The following is a 21,621-nucleotide window of genomic DNA, read 5'->3' as shown; positions in this document are numbered from 1 at the left end:
TTGTCATGTCATAGCCGTTAACAAATGCCAACAAAGAATTTTGTTTTTTTTAACTCTCACTTAAGTCAAATGAGCCATAATTTCATTTTAATCATGCTGCCAACAGGATTACGAGCCAGTGCTGTCAGATAATCTTGCATACCAGCTATTAGCATTCTGCCATTCTTAGGAAAATATTTAGATTGAATCACACAAGAATAGACTTAACAGACAAAATGGGTAAGATCTTCAGAATCGCTCTGTAAATTTTCACGTATTTGGCAAGTCGACCTCGTACAAACACACTTATGCCCTACTTACTCCAATGTCGCCTTCACATTGTGTATTTCTCAAGGCCACTGAAGTATATTTCACTGCTGACACCTGCTTTCTTCAACTTCCTTGACACAGTTTTATCAAAACTCTCCTGATCCCTAATTGTTGATTCTCTGGCCATTCCTTCTCCATCTTGCTAAATCTAGGGGTCTGGATTTCTACCCTGGCTCACTTGACTTTCCTCTCCATATCCCCTTCCTTAACAATGTCATAGAAATTTTGAACACTGCAGCAGTTGATAGCATTTATAATAAAAGGAAACTTTTATTCAATTTATTACTAGATATTATGGTAAGTGGTTTGTTTTTGTGTGTCTTTAAATTTTTAAGAAGACCCATCGTTGTAGTTAACCCTTAAAACAACCTAGTCTTTCTTTCTGCAGCCTCTTTCTTCCTTGGTATACAATGTAGCACACAGATGATTCCATAAGAAAGTAGTAGTATTTCTATTTTGTGGATGAAAAGTCTGAGCCTTAGGAATATTAAGCAGTTAGCTCCAGATCATGACATAAGTAGCAGTAGATCAAAGATTCAAACTAGACAGGCTGTCTTAAGATCACAAGCCTGGATCACAATACCGTCTCATTAAAAACTGACCACAAAAAGCAGAATCAACCCCAGAACAGATGCTATGTGATAATTGTATAGGCCTAAAACTATTAAGGCATACTTCTGAATCCTCACTTCATTAGTTATTAGCTTTATGACTCTGGATAAATTTCTGAACTTCTCTGAGCATTATGTTCCATCAATAAAATTAATATTTTAAGAGTCACAGCTACAGTTTTGTTAAGAGGACAAAATAAATGCCAGAATTTAGTACTCTGGCCAACACCTAGTCAACATTTTAAAACTATTATTTTTCTTTGATTGTCTCCAAGGTAAATGTATCTCTTTAGTTTTCAATAGATACACTGTTGACCATCTGTTCTTATATTGAGTTATTAAATACTTCTAAGATACAGATGAATTTTCCCATAGTAATTTCTTATTATGAAGACATGAAATATTGACTCCCTCACAGTGTACTACCACAGATGTAGTGCCCACACACGACCACGGTATCTAATGTCCTGTTACGGCAACACTTCAGGTCCATTATAGACCATTTTTGTCCAGTTGCCTGAGCCATTGATAATGCTTGTTTAGATTTAGTCATTAAGAGAAGCTTTAGCGCTCACTTCAGCAGCACATATGCTGTAACTGGAACAATACAGAGAAGACTAGCACGGCCCCTGGACAAGAATGACGTGCAAACGCACGAAGCGTTCTATACTTTTACATAGTAATAATAACGCGTAATTCACACTGCTCTTATTCTAAGCAGGATACCAAATTAAATCATAATGATCTCTAAAAAAATAATCGTTGGGGTACACAATGTGGTGGTGGGCCGGTGACACAGGTTGGTGAAAGAATTTATCAAAGATGAAGGAGGAGTTTATTAGGGTATGCTGCCATAGAAAAGCAGCGGGCCACACAGACCAGAGGCGCCTGTGAGCAACCAGGGCCAGTGGTTCTTTCGTAAGGAAGGGCCACGAGGTGCCTGATCGACTCGTGCGCAAGTCTCTGACTGGTTGTAGGGGAGGTAAGAAGTTTAGGGTCCTCAAAGAGCAGTGGGGTTTATGACTCTGATAAGGTGGGCTGAGACAAGCCAGCCTGCGCTACTGCGAGGTCAGGTGTTACCGCGGGCTCTCAGTTCGTTAGGGCCAACTCGCCCAGGAGAGCATGTACTTTGTTTAGGGATCATAGGCAGACGTCTGAGAGCCCAGGGATGGGCATCATTGGACTTTGAAAGATGTCCCCACAATAATAATTGGCCCCATAATAATCATAATAATAATTTCAAAAGGAATATTAGTTTAGCATATTTAATTGCGTTAAATTTGTCCCACTTAGATACATCCAGCTATCTATTTTTTATCCTTATCGCCTCTAAATTAAAATAACTTCAACTTCTTTAAACTTTCTCTTCTACATAATTTAACAAACAAATTGCTCTTTTAACATTTTTCCCATGCCAAATTTCTTTTAAAACACACTGCTTTCCTAATATTCAAAATGATAATTCTGTCTGCATCTATTTATTGAGTGATTTGTAAAAGAAAATCATTATTCTACGAGCCCTGACAAAGACATAAATGAAAAGGACTTGACCCATTGCCTTAAGGGTCTTGTAACTCAAAGAACAAAAGGGTGTCTTGCAAACCCAGTTCTCTTACTAGAGAGCAGTATCAGCAAGCTTAAAAAGCATACTTCTGTATAAATAACCATCTTCCTTCAGTCAAAATAATCATGTTACTTTATGGTACATCATTCTTTATACTTTCCGAAGTGTTTTCGCATGTATCCTCACATTACATTTTCACAAGACTGTATTTTGGAGAATTCTCCCACTTCACAGACTGGGAAATCTAACCTCCCTGGGCCTCAATGACTTAACCACGTAGTAAGTTAGTGTTGACATCCAAAGGACAGAAATAGCTTAAGACGCTTCCTTACACTTGTCTCTTTACTCCGGCAAAAACAAGAAGAATTATAATCTGAATGCTCATGATCAAGGACAGGGATTCAAAAGAACACATAAAATTAATGTCCTTTCTCATTTCTCTCCCTTTGAAAAGCAAGGGACATTATTCCTTTAAGGGGACAGCTTAATAAAGTAGGTAATGAGAAAGGGTATATACTCTATAATGATTGCTAAATGAGAGTAGAATAAAAGTCATGCTAGAAGTTAGGAAATTTAGAGTCTCTTCTTATTTCTCTAACCAAACAGAAAAAAAGAAAGTAATTTTTAGAGAATCTATTTATCAATATTTTGTTCAGTGAAAACAGAAAAACAGAAATCCCTTTTAGATCCTTGCCATCCATCTCCATGTGAAATATTTAAGGAAAAGAAAATTAAGTAACAATGTGCTGCTGAAAGTGGACTGGTGGCTCCCGGCACCAGGTGAAGCTTCAGATAAAAGCAGGCTTGTGTCCATTTCGACCTCTCTACCCCTTACCCTCAGGCTCCAGGGCCACCATCCTCAACAATTCTTAAACCAGAAAGCTCCTAGGACCGCAGATACTTTTCCAAAGTGAGTGGCAAACTCATTTGCTGTCCAAACATGACTGGGACCACTGTGCAAGTATTTCTTAATATTGTTAAAAAATAAGACAACATACCTGAAAGGTCATCACTTCTGCCAAGCCCTATGTCACCAAACTGAGACTTAAGTATAGCTGTGGCTCTGCCAGAACTAGAACCATAAACTAGTCAGTCAGGAATCACCTGATCAACACGAGCTGGGTAACCTGCCTGATAGACCTCTGACATCCTGTGAAATGACTCTGAAATAACTAACCCATTTTTTGGCCTAGGATAATTTCCTTTTCCTGCTCCTTTCTGCCTGTAAAAGTCTTGTCCTCAGGACTCCTTTCTACCTGCTGGATTAGATGCCGCTTGATTCATGAATCGTTGAACAAAGCCCATTTAATCTTTAAAGAAATGACACAGTTCTGGTTTGTTTAAAGTTTCAATATTCATGTTTTGTGAAGAAATGGTAGTACATGAAATTAAGGGTCACTGGCCCAAAACTCACATTATCTGCAGTGTCCTGCCTGTGAGCATATAATGGGCTCCAAACACCTTATTAATTATCTGCAGAGTACTCTCCTTCTACAACAGCAGTAATTCTGAAATCTGAAAATCATTTCTCCCTAAGGGTGTCACCTAACCTGTGATGTTGATTTGAACTACACTGTGGCCCAGCAAGGACAAGGCAGAGAGAATACAACTGTATTTTTCCTCCAAGAGACTTGGTCATGGGTCAACTTAATATTCATGTTATACGTACGTGAAGGAAGGAGATAAAGCAGGGGAGAGGGGAGAGGAGAGGGAGAGAGGCTCATTCCTTGACTGTTAACAGAACACGAAAACTCCTTTAATACTCCCAGCATTAGAGGTAGTGGTGTTTCAGCATTTGTACCAGGTCTCTGAAATCTAGTTCCCATAGGGTGAGGCAAAGAGGGGGTGACACTTATTCTCATAGAGGTATGTCTTTAGTTAAGGAATCCAGTCTTGTATAATGGGCAGTAAGCCTGCCTGGCTTTTGCTCCTGAGACGGACATGTTCTCTGTTATACTGGACAGCACATTAACCCCTCGTTGGCTTAGAATATGGGTGGAGGGAGGGAGGGGCAAAGATGTACCATTTCTATCTTTCAAGGCTGTTTGCTCTACAAACATCTTTGATAAGATAGTCCAGAAGAAGGTCCTCAGGACCCTTTCTCACAAGATGTGCAGAAATGAGAAAGTCCCATGAAAATTCTCTCCTAACAATGTCTTCATAAGGTCACATTTGTTGCACAACTAAACATGAAGACTTCATTAAGTATTTGTCTTTTAATCAAGTCTTCCTGTAAATTACCCATGTCTTCACCAACCAATTATTATATATAATTCAGAGTTCACAGTTTCAATTCTAGTTTCCAAATGGATAAAATTATAAACAGTTTAAGTCACTTATGGGGCTTCAGAGATGCATGCGTTTTTATATAATCGTACTAGAATTTCTCATGATAAGCAACTAAGTAGAATAAATTCAGGAGTCAGCTTTCATTCTTAAATGAAAAGTATTGCTGAGCCATTTTCAGTGGGGATATATTGCATGTGGAATGTCCTAAATTAAGAGCTTATTTTATTTTTAAATACATTCTTCCTTTAAAAATGTCCACACTATTTTAACAGTTGGCAATTCTTTAAAGATATGAGGTAAGAATTGACTTTTTATTGACTAGTCATTTGAAAAATATTAAGAACTATTCATTCTCCTATATTTTTACCTGAAGGTAGTTATAGAAAAAATGATTTGCTATATGAAGCTGAATTCAGCAAGTTGTATCTTTTTAAAATATATCTGCTTTTAAACCATTTGTGTATGTAGCAGTCATTTATTTATTTTTATTTAGCTATAATTGGTAATCAAATGATCACTTTTGACTGTTAGATACTATAAAGTCAAGTATCTCCCTGAGGATTTTTATTTCATTTACAAGTGTAATTTGTTTGAAAATATGATGGATTTCCCTTTCTTGAAATGATTTGTGTTAGAAAAAGAAATAAATGCTAATAAGAACAAAGATGTAAGCTACAGTAGTGGGGAAAGCAACTCTGAATAAATTCATTGACAAGAATATATTATGTATGACTTTTAGATTATCCACTCGCCCATTTTAAGGTAACAAGGGTTTCGGAAGAGGTGGAGGAAATCAATGAAATAAACACTTTATTTTTTAAATTTGTAATATGTTTATATTTGCATGTATGTCTATTTTTATTCATGGGCAAATTAAGATGGCTAAACCAAAACTTATTATGAAAATAGCCTGTTGAAGTCAGAAAAATACCCATGAAGTAATAATCAATAACTCATTTTAGTTTCTTAACTATTGTACCAGGTTAGCCTTTGAAAACAAGAGTAACAAAAGTAATTGTGTTTTTAATTAGTTATAGTCATATTTTAATCCAAAATTAAATGCAAAGCTTGAGAAATGAATGATTGTTATGAAGCCATGGAAATTGTATGATCACTGTAGAATAAGGATGTTCACTGTGGGTGATACTGATGCCAAGGGGAAGAAAATTGGCCTGGGAAGGGTGAAGAGAAACCCTAAGGTACTACGATTGGTTTTGTCCTTCCAGAGCTCAGATCCACAGATAAACTCTTATTCCTTTGTAGTGAGTACCTTTTGTTAGTGTCAAAATAAGTTTTCTTACTGATAATATACAATGAAAAAAGACTGAGAAACGCTGCTGTAGAGATGATGTCAAAAAATTTTAGCTCTATAAAGAAGTAACATTTAAAAGCAAAGCATTTTTATATAAGAAATGAAGCACATTTATGTTAAGACTTTCTTTTGTGTAATTGCCACGACATAGCTGAGATATTTTCTTTAAGTTAATTTTAAATCTCCTCCCTGTCAAAAAAAAAGAAAGAAAAGAAAAGAAAAGAAAAGAAAAGAAAAGAAAAGAAAAGAAAAGAAAACAGTGCTGTGAAATGTTGTATACAGATGATAGATAGATAGATACCATTTAAAGCAATATTTTATTTCTCCTTTTCTGGTTTCAGTGTTTTCCAATATGGAAATTAAAACATCTCAACAGAAAATATTTTGAAATCTTGCTAATACTTTGAGCCTAGCATGGATTAAACTAAACTAATTTTACTAATGAAAAAAAAAAAAAAAGAAAGCTAAATAAAATAAGCAGGCTGGATAAAAGTTATTTTAATGAGCCTTAATTTAATCCTTTCTATAAATGCATATTTCTAATATATTATTTTTTGTAAGGAATTTTGTACTCAATGTTTTGTGGTTTTTGTAAAAAAAAATTTCACAGTGGAGCAACACTGACATCCAGTAGTTAGTTAAGTGAATCTCAGCAGCATTTTTAGTATTGATGGATATATACCCCCAGGATACACACACACACACACACACACACACACAAAGCCACATTCTACATCAGTTTCAATAAACAGTGCTTCTACAATACTCTTTTGCATTTTTCTTGTCCTGGTCTGAATAATTTGAGAATATAGTTTCAGGCAAAAGTTAATGTTGTTGCTTGTATTATTCTGCCTCTCACATGTCATTCTATACTCCAGTGGATAACTTGTCAGCAGTCCACTGCCTGTCGATTCCCTAAAGTTTTGCCTCCAAAGTTCAACAACAGAGTGCAAACAAATCACTCTTGATTTTTGAGCTCTACTCCCAGGAGAGGGCAGTGAGGCAACAGATTAGAAAACGAAATTATGAAGTAAAGACTAATGACATAAGGGAAATGTAATGTCATGTTTGTCTTTGTATCTCTTCTTCGTTTTGGTGCTACTGTTCTTCCATCAAACTGTTTCCTTGAGTTATATAGGCAGGAAAAGGTACATCTTATTCAGCTTCCAAAGACATTCATCTATGTCATGAAGGTCATGTGCGATGTGAAAACCAACAGTATAAAATTATGCGCTGATGCGAAGGTGCAAATGGCAATTAAAACTCACGACCTGGAAAAAGTGTAAGCACCTCTGTGATTAAAGCCGCTGAAAGGTAAATACAAAGTGAAAGTAAATAAATCAGCCCTGACCACAAGTGGCTATGTTTCAGAAAGCACTGTGCCCTTTTGGGTCCAGCTTCTGGTGGGTAGTTGCAATCAATAGTCCTAGAATCTAAATGCTTGAGGGCAAATAAAGTTGGTCCTTACATAACTCTAATTTTTCAGTCATCTTGTACAATGCTTCATGTACACTGAAACAAATCATTCTCCTTCTAACCCTCTCCTGTTAAGGATGCCTTTCCTTCAGTGCATAGCTGAGAGGCAGCCACTTAGGGCCAGGAAAGAAAGAAAATGAGAGAACTTAAAGTCCAGAAAAGCCGTATGTAATGATGCATGCTTGTTAATAAAGTTTGCCTTTACCTATAACTCATAAATGAAGTTCTGATTATAGTTGTAGCTCAGTCTAATATTCTGTGCATAACTAGGAAAATGTTTCGATGCTATCTGGAACCTGAGTCTTTCTATGGCGCTATCCCTTTGAATAAATTGCTACTAAAATATCATGTATCAGGAGCAAGCCATATTGTACTTTCCAAAGAGAATTATATGCAACTAAATTTGTTGCTTTGAGATCACTTCAGAGGCTGTAAATTCTTCAAAGATATCTGCTTGCTTTGGAAATCCTTTTTCCTCTTTACATGCAATCGAATGCCTTAGAATAAGCTCTTTAACAAACAAGCTCTATCCAAGAACTTGCTGTGCTTCTAATAATTATTCACCTTGCTGCTGGTCAGCTTCAAAAGGAAAGCTGCTGTGGAAAAATAGCTCTAGTAGTCTGGTATAGATAATAAAATACATTTTTCTGACAGTAATCTCCTCTTTATTGCAGATTTTCAGTTGCCTTCTATAAAACTTTCCATAAAAACATAAAATGAAAACCTTATGTATGTATGCATGTAATGCATTTAAAAAAATTGTTAATATGGAGATCAATTAAGTCTTCTGGTTTGATTCATGAGTTGCCCAGAGTATCACTGGCTTAAAAGGAATCAAATTGGCACTAGCACTGTATGGGACAGCTGTTTTCATTTCTTCCCCTAAAGGGGTCCCATGCCTTTCTTGGTAAAGAAAGGAAACTTGGCTGGCAGAAAAAAAAAAAAAAAAAAAGGCTTATATTTATATAATGCCAAAATAACCAGAGAATTATGTCAAAAGCAAAATCAATTCACAAAAGAAAACTGGCACCACAAAATGAAGTAATAGTCTTTAAATGACATTGATAGTTTGTAATACAAATCTGCAAATTAATTAATAATGATAAATTCAAGACATATGCATTTTGACATTTCACACTTTATCATACTATTCTGACAACTGGTCAATTGTGAAGATGCTTGAAAATATGTTTCTTTTTCTCATCCCATTGTATTCTTTACGGCTTGGTATGACATTAACCAACTCAATCACTTAGTCCATAATTATTGGTCCAGTGCTTACTTTATGCCAGAACTTTGATAAGAATGAAGAACTTATAGATGAAAAAGATTGACTCCTGACCTAAAAGACCTTTAAAATTAACTATCATAGGATTCTTTATGGAAATATCATGTCCTATGTATATATTACTTTCAATAAGAATAATTCAAATTGTCTATTAACAAACCTAGTTTATTTACAATGGCAGACGAGAAATCCAAAATGAAGTTCAGACCTCTTTTGCAGTGTAGGGACTGACATTTACTGTGTTTTCTAAATTAAATATTTATATGATAAATAATTTTTATAGTAGAATCTGATCTAAACAAGACAGAATTTTCTGAACAAGAGATAGTATAAAAAATAAATGACAGAAAATATATTCTGGTTGATGATATCCTACTATGGTTTTGTTGTTATAAAACAGAATAAAAAATCATAAATAGAAACCAAATAAAAAACATCACTACATGTATATTAAAACTAAAAACAAACAGATATAATGAGTAGGAGAATGATGACGTGTGCAAAATAATGTTCTCTATTCCCCAAAATGTTTTTTCTCCTAATCTCCAGAAACTATTAATATGTAGGTTATACAGCAAAGAGGAATTAAATTTGCAGATGTAATTAAGGTTGCTAATCAGCTGACTTTAAAATAGTGAGATTACTTTGGATTCTCTAAGTGGCTCAGTGTAATCACAATGATTCTTAAAAGTGGAAGAGGGAGGTAAAAGAGGGAGAATTTGAGAGATTTTGAAGTGAGAATGACCCATTCCAGTGTGCTGACTTCAAAGGTGGAGAAACAGGGCCATGAGCTGAGACATGTGGGAGCATCTCTAGAGGCTAGAAAAGGTAAGGAAAACAATTCTACCTGTGAGCCTCCAGAGCAAATACAGCCCTGCAGACACCCTGATTTTAGTTTAGTGAGTTCCATTTCCGACTTCTGACTTTCAGTCCTGTAAGTAATAAATTTGTGTTATTTTAAGCCACTGAGTTTGTGGTAATTTGTTATAGCAGTGACAGGAGACTAATACAGATAGTTTCTATAGAAAAACAAATTAGTAAGTTGGAAAGTGAGTTTGAAGGACTCTCCCAGAAGCAAGTATGAAATATTAAAGAAATGCTGTGAGAATGGAAATGACAAAATCAAGACAATAAGATATCTGGGGAAAGGAAGGTGTGCTGCACAGAGAAGAGATTGTTTGTGGACTAAAAAACTGAGGATTCAAAGGTTACACACATGCTATTGATGACACAGTTACTATGAGGTAGAGCCAAGCTCTGTCTCAGGCAATCTGACTCTCAGCTCCAAACCTCTCTTATTATAGCTGCCTCCTTGAGGTAAAGAAGTCATTAGAGAAACTTTGCTGATAACTTTGCAGACATCTCCCCTTCTTCCCAACAGGTATCAGATTACTCTGTTCTGTAGTTTTCTTTTAGGACTTAACCTGCAATTGATTTAGATCATTTGTTCATTATCTTCATTATTGTCTTCACTGCACCAAGAATGCAAACACTTGTAAAGAGAGACCTTATTCCTCATTGTATCTCCAACCCTTAGAACTCAACTGTTCCATAATAAGCCGTAAAATTTCATTGAAAAATAATTTGTAAACCATTGACTATGTCAAAGCCTGAGGATGTTCTTCTCAGGTCACCCTCACTGCTTACATGATGAGAATTAAAATAGACTTCAGGGAGTCTACCAAACAGTCAGTTTATAAGGAAACTGGCAGGAGCAGCTGGGAGTGGGACAAAGGGATGGTAAAATTTTGCTAGTGTCTAGTAAAGACAGTTGTTTGGAGTAAATGTACTCTGAGTACTGTAGGTAAGGGCTTAATGATGTTTTTCTAGGCAGCAACACAATTTAAGTTGTTCCCTTCTATACCAAATCTAAAGAGATGTTTAAAACACTTCCACGATTCAGTTGCTGCAGATATATTGAGTGAGGTGAGAAATATCCCTTTAGCATGTGTGAGATCATGTGATGCAGGAAACAGAAAATATTGTAGCTATTAAAATATAATTAATAATGGCTGTATTTTAGAGACAAATTTGGATAGTTACGGAAACAGAGATATACATTGATAGCAGCAAAATAATTAATTAATTGATTATTTAGTGCTCAATCTGAAGTGAGTCAATATACAACATGTATGGGAATGAAATACAGGATTTGATCACTGAAAATGAATCCGATGAGAAAAGAAGAGAACTACACAATGTCAGCAAGGAGATATCCCCCCGTCCCATTTTCCTCTATACAATAAACACAGTGTCAAAATGATAAGGCATTTATAGGTAACACTAGAGTTGCACAGTATGTCTGCCTTATATTAGTTCTAGCATGTATGTATCACACACATATAACATTGTTGTTAAATTTATGAAGTAGAATAATATAATCTAATAAATATTTATGCATCGAATTATAAAAATGGAATAAGAGAAAATTATATATAGTATTTAGTATATTTACATATTTGTGTATATATAAATAGATTCATTTCAATGGCTTCCTCTTTTTTTTTAAATTTCTGAATTATTAAAAAAAATAAGGCCATAATGAATAACTGGTGCCATACTTTTCTTTCTACCCTAAACAACTATAGAGTTGGCCAAAATCTATGTGGCAACTATTATCAGACAATGGTACTATAGCACCGTGATTATGGAGAGAAGGGAAATACATGAAATGAGCCTCACACTTTATTGTGGAGTTTATAACATACATAGACATAAAATATTATAAAATTGTCCAAAAATAGATGATGGTTTCTAAAAATCCAATACAGAATATAAAGTAAAGTACTAAAAACATCATTATGATCAAAACCAAGGCGGGAAGTGACATTAGCAGGAAGAGAAGAGTGAGAACCTCCAACACATCACTTCCTCATAAAAGCAGAAGAAACCAGTTTTTTAGAATTCTGAAAATTAATCAAGGGCTTGAAAAGAATCTGAAAAAAATTTATTGAAAGAAAACAGGTAAATTTTGGAAAGACTAGTGACCCCTGTGGCATTTTAACTTGCTACATTCCCATCCTTTTCCTAAATTCTATAGCAGCCTTTGTATTAAAATCTAGGCGTTATTATTATCCAAGTAGGGTGAGGCCAACAGATCAGGAGGTGATTGGCAATTGAAAAGATAGTTTGTTACTAACAATTTCAAGAGGAGGAGGTCCATGCCAGGCGGGACCACAGCAGGAAGCATCAGGGTCAATCCAGAGACAAAGAGGGTGAGTGGAAAATGGGGCAAGAGCCTTTCTGTGGTTCCTGCAGAAAGGGATGGGCAGGCTTAGGACTGGTTTGTAAAGGAATTGTGTCTAGTCTTCTGGTACCTAGTCCTGGGCTGATTAGGGCAGAGATCCACACCTATTCAGACCACAAACTGGGGAAAGACAGGCTGTACAGAAAGGTTTATGAGAGAAGTGACCCATCACATACAAGGGATCCTTGATTAACAGCTCAATTAATATCCTCAATTAACATACAGAGGGTAAAGATTAACCAGCTGCTTTTTCGTGGAGAAAGTCATGGAAGCCAGAAGGAAGTGCAATGATGCATTTAAGAAGCTGAAAAGGAAAAGAAAAAACAAAACAAAACAAAACAAAACAAAACAAAACAAAACAAAAAACCACTCTCAACCCAGAAAGCTGTTGTGGTTATATTAACTAGTTTGACACAGCTAATATCATGATATTGCTGGTAGGATCAATGCAATCCCATTCATTAACCTTTGTGCAAATCAATTTCTAGGCACTGAGAATATAGTACATTTGGAAGATAAAACTTTCTGTCTTTAAAGATCTTACATTCTGGCTGCAAAACAGATATAAAACAACTAATAGCCAATGATTCAATTGCAGTGATTTAAATACAATTATGTATATAATTATATACACAGATTATTTATATACACAGATTATTTATATACACAGATTATATACATATATATATATAGACAGAAAGTGAGAATAGACTGCTAACAGTTATAACAAAAGTCACTGACCTGGTCTGGTGCGGCCTATATGGCTTCCTTAAGGAAATGATGTTTGAACAGAACTGCTAAAGGCGAGTAGAAAACCTTAGCTTTTACCCCATAGTCATCATTCATTTACTCATCTCGGAGCGTCACATCCAAGAATGCGCCTATCTTGTTCACTAACACAGTCTCACTGACCCATCGCTTGTGCCGAATTAACGAGTCTTTTTTCCATATAATGTATGGAAGGGTTTTCATATAGTAGCACATAAGGAAACAGAACTAGTTACAGGGGGAGCTATGAAGAAATATTTTTGAGGTTTACAATTCACACACAGCTGATAAGGCATGTTTAAAAGTGGCATGATAAATATATAAATATTTTTGAAATAGCCAGCACGGAAAATGAACTGAACGATTCTTTATGTTAATAGAGACTAAAGTTCATAAATTAGTTTTTCATGAAAAACTTTTGCATGTTTTTTTATTATGGACAAAGAATGATTTAATGGACATATAGATATAGATATAGATATATACTTATTATATGCATTTATATGCATATACATATAAATATTTTATACATATATTAAATGTTCTGATAGAACATTTAGAAAAATTTATCCATGTTAAGGAGGTTTTTGAACATAAAACTTTTCTTTACTGTTTTCTAAGAATTGTCCTAAACATTTTTTATTGTATTGCTTAGTTTATATAGCTTTATATTTGGGCAAGTTTATCACTGGTAATTATAACTAGAAATGGCCAAGCTGCTGTGTTTATAATAACACATAGATTATTGCTAATATAATGTAACTTTGACTTTTAATGAGTCTGGCAAATTTTACAAACAGGTATGCCAGGCACATCTTTTCATTACTGCCTAAGACTCATTAATATGATTATTTTGTCAAACATCTTGACTGACAAGTTAAATATTACTGCCACACTCATGTGAGTTGTAAGAACACAACAGTGAAGGGGAAAGCTTTTTCTTTGGTTCTAATTAAACAGGGTATTATCTTACCATTGTTGTTGTCAAGGTCCTACAAGCTTTTCAGGTTCAACAAAGTAAATGTGCAATTGAAAATAATATGTTTTGCTCCTTGTTTAAGCTCTATGTGCAAAGAGGGATATTTCTTTAGGATATGCAGTAACTCTTCACCCAGAACCACATTTTATTCAATCATATGGTCCAGGGATCTAAAGCTATATTCTTATAAATAAACACTCACTGGTCTGCTATGGTACAGATGGCAGATACCCACATAGTTCCAACAAAGGAAAAAAAAATTAAGATTCAACATTTATCTATAGAAAGATTTACATAAAATTATGGTTTATAGAAACATTTTTATAAAATTATACTTTATGGACAATATCCTATTCATGTCCACCACATTATACAGTGTGTACCAAAGGACCACTTTAAAGGAATGATCAATTATTTCATAACCAATATAATAATGCATCTTGTAATATATTGCTTAACTTAGAAATCATAAGAAAATCTGTGAAAATTAACTTTGCTAAATATAAAATTATCCACCCATACAATAGAAAAACTAGATTTGGTGGATATTTTCAGAGCATTACACCCCCCAAAAATAGGATATACATTCTTTACAAGTGCACATGGAACATTTTCCAGGATCGATCACGTACTTGGGCACAAAAGAAACCTCAACAATTTTAAGAAGATAGAAATTATCTCAAGCATCTTTACTGACCACAATGCCATGAAACTGGAAATCAACAACAGAGAAACAAAGGAGAAAAAAAGGAAAGCATGGAGATTAAACAATATGTTATTGAAAAAACAATGGATCAATGAGGAAATCAAAGCTGAAATTAAAAAATACCTTGAGACAAATGATAATGAAAGCACAAGCACTCAAAACCTATGGGACACAGCAAAGGCAGTGCTAAGAGGGAAGTTTATAGCGATACAGGCCTTCCTCAAAAAAGAAGAACAATCTCAAATAAACAATTTAACCCACCACCTGAATGAATTAGAAAAAGAAGAACAAAAAGCCCCAAAAAGTAGCGGAAGGAAGGAAATAATAAAGATCAGAGGGGAATTAAACACAATAGAGATTAACAAGACCATAGAAAAAATCAACCAAACCAAAAGCTGGTTTTTTGAAAAAGTAAATAAAATCGACAAACCTCTGGCCAAACCCACAAAGAAGAAAAAAGAGAGAGCACAAATTAGCAAAATAAGAAAGGAAAATGGAGAAATTACAACAAACAAAATAGAAATACAGAATATCATACGAGAATATTATGAAAAACTATATGGAACCAAACTGGATAACCTAGAGGAGATGGACAAGTTTCTGGAAACATACTGTCCACCAAAACTGAATCAAGAAGAATCTGAACACTTGAACAATCCGATCACTAGAAAGGAAATAGAAATAGCAATTAAAAACCTCCCTACAAATAAAAGTCCAGGACCGGACGGCTTCACCGGGGAATTCTACCAAACATACAAAGAAGAACTCATACCAGTCCTTCTCAAACTCTTCCAGATGATTGAAAAAGAGGGAATACTCCCAAACTCATTCTATGAAGCCACCATCACCCTGATACCAAAACCAGGCAAAGACACTACAAAAAAAGAGAATTATAGGCCAATATCACTGATGAACATAGACGCCAAAATCCTCACCAAAATTTTAGCAAACAGAATCCAACAACACATAAAAAAGATTATACATCATGACCAAGTGGGGTTCATCCCAGGGACACAAGGCTGGTTCAACATACGCAAATCAATCAATGTAATACATCACATCAACAAGAGAAAGGACAAAAACCACATGATCATCTCAATCGATGCAGAAAAAGCATTTGATAAAATTCAACACCCATTTATGATAAAAACTCTCGCCAAAGTGGGTATAGAGGGAACATATCTCAACATAATAAAAGCTATATATGACAAACCTACAGCCAGCATAGTACTCAACGGTGAAAAACTCAAAAGCTTCCCACTAAAATCTGGGACAAGACAAGGATGCCCACTATCACCACTCCTATTCAACATAGTCCTGGAAGTCCTAGCCACAGCAGTCAGGCAAGTGAAAGAAATAAAAGGGATCCAAATTGGAAAAGAAGAGGTAAAAGTGTCATTATATGCTGATGACATGTTACTATATATAGAAAACCCTAAAAGGTCCACACAAAAGCTACTAGCGCTGATTGAAGAATTCAACAAGGTAGCAGGTTACAAAATTAACGTTCAAAAATCAGTTGCATTTCTTTACACTAACGATAAATCAACAGAAGAAGAAAGTAAAGAAACAATCCCCTTTAAAATAGTACCCAAAGTAATAAAATATCTGGGAATAAATCTAACCAAGGAGGTGAAAGAATTATACACAGAAAACTATAAACCATTGATGAAGGAAATTAAAGAAGACTTTAAAAAATAGAAAGATATCCCATGCTCTTGGATTGGAAGAATCCACCCATTACTAAAAACAGTGAGCAGTACATATACATATATGTTACATATGTATTTATGACTATATATGCAATTTATATGTATTGCATATATAATATATATATGTGCATATATAAATATATATATGTGTATGTATATATATATATATATATTTAAGCTCAAAGGGTAGAGTAGAATGGGCCCTAGAGATGTGTCTGTATATTCCCATCATTTCACCCAAAATTGAGGAGAAAGAGATTAAATGATTTATCAGCTCACTGCTGAAACTGGGTCTGAAAATCACTTCTTTCCATCCTCTCTTGACATTTCTCTTTTTATTTTAGCAACAAATTAATATTTATAGATTATTATTAAAGTATATATGTTTGTTTTTATTCAGAAGTGTAAACATGAACAATGCAATGTAAACAATTATTTAGTTTTACACTATCGCTGCCAAGAGATGATTCTGAGGGACTTCAGTTTTCCATCAGCATCAGTCCTACTCAGTCTCTGTGAAACCTAGGCTGTGTTTGCAAAGCAAATGCAATTCAAGACAAGTCATCTAATGTTCCCTCAGCCCTCCCTCACACCCATTCCAACTACACCTCCTGCATGCAAAGCCTGGACATGTCTTTGCTGTTTCTTAAAAGAAAATAGGCTGATCAAATATGACTTAGCAGGAAAGAGGGTGTTAATCTGGGTGCACCAGAGAAATAATCCCATTCAGCATGCCCAATTTGCTGGTGAAGAAACCTGCCTCTTGAATTTCACCCATATCCTTGTACATTTCACTTAGATGATGCAATGCTCTCTTTGATTGCAAGTTAGAATTTTATTTGACTAATTCTTTTAATAAAATTAGTCTGCTCTGCTTTGTAACAAATGAAAAATCAACAACTAAGTTTACATTTCTCCATCTTGGAGAATGGACAGATTGATACAGTGCTCTGAAATAGATCTAAAACAGATACCATAATAGATTTGGTTTGTGTGCTTGAAACATATTATGTGATTAATACCATGATGTTAATTACATTCAGTTACGACAATAATAACTAATATTTGTTGTCAGGTACTGTTCTAAGCATTTTATGTAGATGGCATTTTTTAATCTTTGCAAGAACTCTATGTAATCACTTTACAATCATAAGAAGGGGGGGTGGTTAATTGTAAACGTCTTAGTATCAGAATCCTTAGTTCTTGCAGCTGTCCACGTAAGTCAGGTTATCATGTTCCTATAAACCCCCAACAAGACAAATGTTATTCTCTGTTCTGCAAAGTTTTATCTCTATAGAAATGTAAAATGTTATACCTTTATAGATCAGAGTCTTGAGAATTGGCTATCTGGTATATTTCAGGCTATAGGCAACATTCTTTTGCAGAAAGGTGGAAAACCAGCATGACTAAGCACTGGAAACAGAGCATAGGGTTAGAGCCAAAGGAATAGATTCAATATGGAGTCCGATGAGTTCTTCCCTATTACATTTTGAATCCTTCAAAGGTTGTGTTTATTTAGTGCTAATAATAGGTAATTCTTAATGAACCAAATAGTAAACCTTCTTCCCATTTAACTGTACACATACTAATTTAATCATCAGAGTAGCACTATTATATAAATACTACCCCTATTTATAATTGAGAAATTTGAGGCACAGAAAGGTTAAGTGGTTTGTCCACATTCATCTAGCAAGAAAGTGGCAGAGTCAAAGTTGAATTCAATCTTCAAATATTAACATCATAGTTACTCAGAAATATTACATCAGTAAAGTACCCTAGAATTCCATAGTTAGCCATAACACACAGCCCAGCTACCACACAGTGAAAGAACTTAGAACTGCATCCATAGGTGCTGGTAAACCTCTGGGTCAGATTCTAATGGAGTCATCCTAGATTAGCCAGTTTCCCCATATATAATGTGGAGGTCACTTTGATGAATGAATGAGATTTCCTTTTATGTGAGCAAACCCAGCATAGTGTCAAGCACATAGTAGTTGCTTAACAATTATTATGTTAATCAATAATATACATGTTTGTACAAAAGGAAATTAAACTATTTGGATGGACCTACTCACCTGTTTAGAAGAGAAGAAACTGAAGCAAGAGAAGTCATACACAAAAGGAATAAAAGCAATTAGAAGCTATGCTCCATTATAAAAAATTGAATGTTGAAGCCATACCTTATTCCTTTTATACTACTGCATGGAACCTACCTAGCACATCAACCTACCTAGCACAACAATTATTATGTTAATCAATAATATACATGTTTGTACAAAAGGAAATTAAACTATTTGGATGGACCTACTCACCTGTTTAGAAGAGAAGAAACTGAAGCAAGAGAAGTCATACACAAAAGGAATAAAAGCAATTAGAAGCTATGCTCCATTATAAAAAATTGAATGTTGAAGCCATACCTTATTCCTTTTATACTACTGCATGGAACCTACCTAGCACATCAAGAAGTGTTCAGTAAATGATTATTGAACTCAACTGAAATCTCACTATCATGCATGTAAGTTTTATTATGTGTAAAAGCTAGTTATTTAAATAAACAAAAAATACTACACTTGTTTGGTTAACATTAGAACAGGTTGTTAGTCAAACAGACTTAAATATACCTAAATTGAGTTAGTTTCTCTCTCTCTACAACAGTCAGAAAACATTCCCCAGTCCTCACAGAACCTGGATTCTGGACAAAGTCAGACATGAACACCAGAAGGGCCCCTGGAAGCAAATGGAGGATGGGTCTCTTCTTGGATTCCCTGTTACCCTTCATTGCACGACGCTAGTGTTGTCACTGCATTGTCAGAATCAACTCACTCCTGCATAGTACAGCTCCTTAAGAAATTTCTTTCTCCAGACTCCAGGCAGAAGACAAGTTTTCATGGGCCGTCAGGGAAGAGATAGGGCAAACGATTTTCCTTTCTCTTTCAGCAGCCTGTATTTTCCCCATCTACGTATCATTTCACTTCACAGAACTAGAAAGGGATAAATGAGCAAATGAATTTTCAATTACTAGTTACCTTTTCCTTACATTTAACCTTTACAAAGTTCCGTAGAACCAGTTAATTAACCCAATTCATGATTGTAACGGTCATGCTGAGGTGCGTGTAAGTACATTTTAATCATGAAGCTTTCACTAGATGATCAATTTGTTGTCCTAAAAATAAGAAATTACACTCTGTGTAAATACAGTCAAACTTACATTTGTAAATACCTTCAATTTTCTTTAATATGTTGCTCCTTTTAATATTTCTTATTTTGTAAAAAAAAAAAATCAACATTTTCTTTTGCTCGAATACATTTTCATTGCATTACATCTTGCTTGTTACTATTTTCTTCTCAGTGGTTGTTCTGAAAAATTTCTACTATTATGATTACCCAAAAGATCAGCTAGTCCTAGCCCCTTCTCATGTGACAGATGAAAATATTCATGTCCATGGAATAAGTGATAACCCTAAATTCACAAAGTTAGTTAATGCACCAAGTTAGTTGGCTAAATATATAGGTGAACACGGCAGAGCTGCGATCAGACTTCATATAGCCTTACTCTTCTTTTTTTCTTCGACAAGATTTATGATTAAAATGTATCAAAATAATCACTAAATTATTACACCATAATTAAATAATAAAATACATTATTATGTATAATAAATTCATTTAAAATATGAATATATAATTTCTTATAAAATAGCTATGTGTTCATCATATTGCATTTTAAGGTTTTATATTTTTAATCCTCTCAAAAAAGAACAAATTATAATTATCAAGACACATAAAAGTAAAATATGTTCCCCATAATTAATTCTAAATCATTTTATGTAATTTTACTAAGCAGGTCTACGAAAATATACCCCATGCTAACTAACAACATTACACAGGGTGTGTGTGCGTGTGTGTGTGTGTGTGTGTGTGTGTGTGTGTATACATATATATTCTCCAAAATTAAACAGGTGGGAATTGATAAAATTCATTTTGAGTAGTTCTGTCAAAATGTATCCAGTCCTGTCCTTGGCCTTGACTGGATTAAGTTTTCAAAAAAAAAAAAAAAAATTGGCATTTTGCAAATAGTTTTATTCAATCACTCTAGAGAAAGAGTTCATAGGAAAATCTTGGAAGAACAGAAATTAAGATGAGGAAGAAGAATCAGAAATTGTCAACTATAAAATTTTATTGAAGGTAATAGTTGATATATGTCTGAAAGGATTAACATGTAAGGACATTTGCTGAGATAAATGGAAGGAAAAAAGCTCAAATCTCTCCATTAGGGTATGAGCTGTTATTTCAAAGAAGATAATCAGGTGAGATGATTTATCAGCACTGCAGTTAGAAAATTGTGAGGAAAATTCCACAAGAAAACCACAACATTTGATATCATTTTTATACTCGAAAAGAGATCTTCCACATAAACTGAATGCTGTAGAGGAATCAAGGCTCAAGAGGGGAACCTGAGGGGTGTTTAAAATGGCCTTTAAATAAACTGGAAGTGGCTACTATCTACTCATTTGGAGAAAGGATGGCATAGAACACCTGTAATTGGTGCATAAGTTTAGCCACAGGTGTACCAATGAAAATCATCCAAAATAAAATAAAAAATGTAATTTAACTTACTTAGCTTGGGGATTTTAAAAACTATATTCAGTTTGTCATCTTCAACTCTGACTGAATAGGTAAAGGTCCACAATTACAACTTCATAGCATGAAATACTCCAGGTGATTACTAAGTGTATTGTGCCAACACAAAACTGTTTTCTCCAGATCACTTCACCTCATACTGTAGTTATCAACTAAAGGAAGTGAGAATAAAAGATTTCGGGAAGGAGCAGGTAAAGTCCCTCAAAATCAAGTGCATTTACCTGAAAACATAGCTTCTAAAACTATAAAAGTTGATGGAAATAAAAGGAAATACAGATAAATACACAAACATAGTTGGACATCTTAATGTACGTTTTTAAATACCATATAGAATAAGCAGAAAATAATTAGTAAATTAGTAAGGAAGTACTGATGATGTAAAAAACTACAATTCACTAAGTTTAGCTTAGTTTAGACCTATTTAAAAATCTTCAACCACTAGCTTAAAATGCCCTTTCTTTTTAAGTACTTGTGGACATTTACTGAAATAGATCATATATTAGACAAAAAAGTTAAATTAAATATTAAGCTATAGTAACAAAAATCATAATAGTGGTTAATCTTGAAGAAATTTGAAAAAGAAGGAGCACAGAGGAGACTCTGGACTGCTATAAATATTCTATATTTTCTTATGGATAGTGTTCATACTATAATGTACACGTGTATAAATTCACAAATTCGTGCAACTAAAATTTGTATGATTATTGGTATGTAATTTATAC

The 21,621-nt window shown here is 34.4% G+C and overlaps 1 non-coding gene across 1 annotated transcript; it reads left to right on the top strand.

The window, feature by feature from the left end:
* Positions 1-1,487: 1,487 nt before the first annotated feature.
* LOC116668380 lies at positions 1,488-1,594 on the top strand. Its single transcript, XR_004325550.1, has one exon. It is a non-coding gene; the product is annotated as a U6 spliceosomal RNA (small nuclear RNA).
* The last annotated feature ends 20,027 nt before the right edge of the window (positions 1,595-21,621 follow it).

Source organism: Camelus ferus, chromosome 13, assembly GCF_009834535.1.
Source record: "Camelus ferus isolate YT-003-E chromosome 13, BCGSAC_Cfer_1.0, whole genome shotgun sequence".
In the NCBI taxonomy this organism is placed as follows: Eukaryota; Metazoa; Chordata; class Mammalia; order Artiodactyla; family Camelidae; genus Camelus; species Camelus ferus.
Note: the sequence above shows the minus strand (reverse complement) of the source record. Positions and strands in the feature narration are given on the sequence as shown.